Consider the following 5,929-nt stretch of genomic DNA (forward strand, 5'->3'; position numbering starts at 1 on the left):
AATATCTTAAGGTTTGCATAGCACGTGGTGGCTACTGTAGGGAAAACAACCTCCAAATACTCTTGTAAAACTTTCTACATAATCCAATAATTGGATCAAAAGTTATGGCCTTATCTAGCCATCATTCTAGTTTAGAGCTACCAAACCTTCTTTTACACCTAGACCTGTCCAGCTAGTCTATAAATGTATCTATTAAGCCATCTATATAATCTAATTAGGTCAAATCCTTATCTATTTATGATAGATTCATACTTGACTACTTAGAATCACTTGTTATTGCAAGCCCATCTACATCAAACTCTATGGGTTGGAGAGAACTAATCCTCAAGTTTTGTCCTCCTCTTAATAAGATATCAAGTGCTAGACATTAAAGAAATAAGAAGTTTTTAGATGATAAGGTTGATAAATCCTGTAAGCATTATTATTTATATTCTGCAACACCTCATAGAGGCCTATTTTCTTTTTCTTCTACTTGTTATACTCACCTACTAGAAACTTGTCACGTGTAAGAACTATCCATACCAAATCACCAACCTCAAACACTACCCTCTTACGATGAGTATAAGCTAGGGCTCATACTTGGCAATGTTATTACTGATTGTCTACTTAACCTACTCATGAATGTTATGCAAGTAATTTGCCATATTTATAGCTTGGATGCTCGATCATCTTATACAAGGTATGAGAATTAGCTCTAGTACTCCTAAAAGATTCTTTCCATAGATGGTCTCAAAGAGACTTATTTTGGTGGTCCGGTTTCGAGACCTATTATAAGAGAACTCCATCTGTGACAATGCCATATCCCACTATTTTGGCTTATCCCAAACTAAGATTCGTAGTAAGTTATCAAGATTGTGATTAACTACATCTGTCTACCTATTTGTCTAAGGATGATAAGCACTGTTAAAGTTCAATTGAGTTCTCATCCTTCTCCACAAACTTTTCTAGAAACTACTCATGAATTTGACATCCCTATCCGTAATAATGGACCTAGAAATGCCATAAAAACAAAATATCTCATTTAAGTAAAGTTGAGCTACTCGAGATACATCTATTGTCTTTCGACAAGCTATGAAATTGGCTATCTTTGAGAACTTATCAACAAAAAATAAATTAGAGTATATGGCCAGTTGTGTATAAGATAAGCCTAATATAAAATTCAAGCTCATGTTTAGCCATAAAGCATCAGGAACTGGTAATGGGGTGTAAAACCCAGTAATCGATAAGACATTTTAGACCTTTGACAAACAACACACGTCTTGATGAAGTTGGAAACCTGAGTTGGTAACTTAGGCCAATAATAGTCTGTGGGTACTAGAGCCAGTATCTTATCCCGTCCAAAATGCCCTTCACAATGTAATTCATGAATGATATGTTCACGCAAAGAACAAACTGGAATACAAAGCTACAAATCACAAAAAAAAAAAATAACTATTCTCAAGCACAAAGTTATCTTGTTTATCTTTTTTGAATAACTCAATATAAATCTAATAGAATGAGAAAACACCCGAATACAGCTCATAGAAAGTGTTGTTAGCCATAATACAGCTCACAGAAAGTGTTGTTACCTATTTTTTAGGGTGCGCATATAAAAAATCAGAAAAAAGGAAAATATAAAAAAAAATATTAAAATTGGAAAAGAAAACACGCGCGCGCGCGTGTGCACACGCACACACAGATATATATATATATATATATATCTTAGAAAAATATGAATAATGCTAAAAAAATTACCAAAGCCTTGTTGAGGAGGATCAAAATATACAAAGTTGGAGAATTGACAGTTCAATTTTGACAGATAAATGCTCTATTGATAAGAGAAAAATTAATTAGGGAAGGATAATTCAAAATTGGACATTTGAAAACTCAATTAGAATTTTTCTTGGTTTAATGGAATTTAATAAGGGCTTAATTGCAAGAAAAAAATATTTTTGAGTTGAATTTAGGCTTTAATTGAAAGAAATTGAAATTTGGGGGTCACATTGCAATTTCATAAAGTTAATTTGGCCAAATTAGAGGCTTAATTGTATAAATATTAAAATTTTATGGATAATTAGAGACTTAATTGAAGAAATTCAAAACCAAAGACCAAAGTGTGAAAGGTGTGTAAATTCAAGGACATAAATCAACAAAATCGAGAGCCAAATTGAAAAAAAAATAAAATTTAAATGATCAATTGAGAGTTAATTTTTATAAATCAGAAACCAAGGACTAAAGTGAAAGAGGTGTTAAACTTCGGGGTTGGTAATTGATTTGGTAGGGGTGAAATTACACAAAATCAAAAGTCAGAGACCAATTATGTGTTAAATTAAAAGAAATCAAGAGAGCAAGGGCTAAATTGAATTTTAGTCAAATTTCAATTGAAAAACCCTAAGTAACCTAGGGTTATCAAAATGACACTGTTTCATTTAAATATGAAGGTGTGTTTTGACTAAAACGGTTTGTTTGGGTTCAAACAAGTGTTGTTTTAATTAGTCTTGAACAAAAAGAATAAAGAGGGCAACACGACTTGTCATGTGGCCACTGTTGATCTTCTTCCTCAAAAAGCCCTGAAAGAAGGTTGGTTTGTTGCAATCTTCTAAGCCTAAAATCTCCCTCATTCCTTCCTAAAAAAAGACCAAAAACATAGCTCATCACACCCTGTATATTGTACTCCTACCCGGACAAAACAAAACCTCTTCTGTAGCCTTGAAGGCGATGCTATTAGAGGCCAAAACCAATACCCCAACTAGTCATACCTATTAGTGTACTCCCTTTTTCAATCTTAAGGAATGGCTTGTTGTGTGGCCAAAACAATGTAGTTTTGATTAGTCTTGGACAAAAAAAATTAAAAAGGGCCATATAACTTGTTGTATGGCCACTATTGATCTTCTTCCTAAAAAGCTTCAAAAGAAGGTTGGTTGTTACCATCTTCCAAGGTTAAAATCTCCTTCATCCTTTCCCCAAACAAGACAAGGAACATAGCCCATCACACCCTGTATATTGTACTCTTATCCAGACAAAACAAAACCTTTTTTGCAGCCTTGAAGGTGCTACTACAAGAAGCCAAAACTCACATCCCAACTAGTCATGCCTGCCAGTATACTCCTTTTATCAGCTCTGAAACACTACAAAGCGTGGTCCTTAACCTTAATGAATGGCTTGGATTGATTCTTCAACATCAATGTGTGATAATAGTCCATCTCATAGCCCCTGAATGATCCCTATTGTCCTTTTAAAAAATATTGCATAAAGCCATAACAAATAAGAAGAAATAAAAAAGAGAGATTAGCCTTTTAACCACCAATCCTCACCATTGTTACTAGTTCTCTACACTGCCATTCACCATCATATCTCAAGGAAAGATACCAAGGAGGTAACAATCATTAGATAAGGTAAATATTTAACTTTGATGAAGGGGTGTAGCTCAATGAGCACACCTCTCCTTTTCCATTCTATTCTTATTATTATCTTTGGCATTGAGTGTTCATTATGCATTCTCTTAAAGCCATTTATTAGTTTAAATGGAATGGATGTTTAACCATGCCATGTTTTAATATATATATATATATATATATATATGTGTGTGTGTGTGTGTGTGTGTGTGTGTTTAAGTGTTGTTCAAGGTTTTGTTAGATGCTTTTAATTGTTTTTGAGGTGATAAACGTTAGTGTGAGATATATTTTTAGCATGTTTTGATGTTCAAAAAAGTCAATAAACTCATTGTGGCAATATATGTTGAAATTTTATTTATGTTTGTTTCTGATTTTCTTAGGCCATTGTTAATGGTTAGTTGAGTTTGCTTAAGCAAAATGCATGTTGTTTATGGTTAAGAATGTGAAAAATAGCCATTAGAACAATGTTGAAATGTGTTTTTGGTTTGCTATAAGACTTAGACTTTACTTACTGTGTTGCCTTTGATTCTTACTGTTTTAATGGTCGAAGCAAGTTATTTTGAGCATGCTTAAGCTTTGTTCACTAAGTTTAGTTTGTTTTCTGGGATTAAAGTTCTTTTTCTAGGTTTGGCTATATATTTGCCATTCCGGGTTTTTAAGCAGTTCTGCATATCTACCTTAGTTCCGTGATTTGGACCAATTTTGGTCATTTCTTTGCACTAGCCACTCTGCATGGCCCTTATAGCCAGTAATCTAGGTTTCTTTTACATTAATAACATGTCTTTTAGGGTTTTAATCTTAGGATTTCAATTTTGAACTGAAACCTTTTTTTACCAACTCATGATAATTCATTGATAATCAAAGTGAACAGATGTTAAATTATTAATCCCTATATGATTTCCAACCTTCATATAAATTTGGATTTCTTATATCTAGTCTAAAATCAAAGATATGTTTCTAGGTTCCTTTTGTGGTGTTCTTCGTCACATTCAAGTAAAAACTCTTAGTTTGTTTTATTTCTGTTTTGGGTTATGTTTATGGGCTTGGACTTTAGGCTAGGAAGCCCAGCTCACATGGCTAGGGTTAGGGCTGATCATTTTCGATTCAGTTCGATTTTGGACTAAAATAAATAACTAAACCAATTTTTTTTTTCAAGTTTTCAAACTAAACCGAATTGAAAACCAGTTCAAATCGACTAGTTTCAATTTGGTTTTATCCTTTCCAAACCGGTTCAAAATGAAATTATTTCAATTAAGTTTTCTTCTAGTCTTTTTCATTGGCCACATTTTTAAAGGTTTCTGTTTTTGTACTTGCTTCCATTTTTTCAACTCAGTGCCCTTTTTCTGAGACATCTTGGCTTTCTCAACAAACATGACTTTTTTTTTAAGCTAGTTAGGCATGCGTGATATCTAGAAATTCACCCTCATTTTTTTTTGTTAGATCCTTACCCAAATATTAAACTTTATGAAAAGGTACATGAAAAAGAAAAGAAGTAATTTGACTGCAAAAAAATAAAAGAAGATCAAAAGATATCTATTATTGAAATGTAAAACCATCAAATCGTTATTATTTGAAGAAGAGAAAACCAATTACAAATACTCTACATAGATCTTTACCACCCATCATGTGCCTAGCATTTTTATACTCAGTCTCTTCAATAAATAACTAAACCTGATTCTCAATTATTGTCCTCACAATACCAACATTAAGGAGAGCACAAAAAGGCCTTCTACTAGTTCAACAAAATAATCTTCTTTAGTTACATGTGCACGAGAAATTGCATAACAATTACAAGTTTATGTGAGAAATAGAAAGAAATAGGATAAAAAAATTAAAAGAAAAGATAAAGAGAGGTGTGCTTTTGATTGAGAGAACTGAGGAGCATGAAGCTTAATAATTGTGGAGCATGAAAATTTGAGAAACAAGAGACATATAGAGCAAATGGAAGGGGCGACTAATTTTGTCTTAAGAAATATTGATTTAGGTTTAAGGTTAGAAAAAAAAATCCTACTTATACCTATTTTTTTAAGTGCTGGCTTAGTTGAACCAGTTTGGTTTAATTCAATTCAATCAGTTTCAGATTTTAAAAACTAAAATCGAGCGAAAAAAAATTTTAATTTCTAATTGATTAATTTTTTTTTTGTCGATTTGGTTTTGTGGTTATATTTTTTCTCGGTTTAATTGGTTCTTTGATTTTTTTGCTCACTACTACTTGGATTAAGCCCATTCCTAAGATCAGAGCATCTTTGGCTAGTAAAGTTTTTACCAACAAAAAAAAACATTTTATTGTGTTCTTAAGGTATGTATTCCAAATATAGCCTTAAGACAATTGTTTAACCTGTGATTTTTAGTTAACGGCGTGTATGGAAGAGACGCCCTAATAATTTCCAGCAAGCTTTATTTTCTCATTTTTTATGCTTTTGCCAAACAAGCCCTAAAAATTCTTAAAACATTCAAAGATCATTTTAGAATTATTTATGGGTCCCTCGCATGTTTTTCCTACAATTTCATTTACTATTAAATAAAAAAAAACATTTCCTTTTGTTTTTATGTTT

The sequence above is a fragment of the Populus nigra genome, chromosome 12, assembly GCF_951802175.1.
Source record: "Populus nigra chromosome 12, ddPopNigr1.1, whole genome shotgun sequence".
Taxonomy (NCBI): Eukaryota; Viridiplantae; Streptophyta; class Magnoliopsida; order Malpighiales; family Salicaceae; genus Populus; species Populus nigra.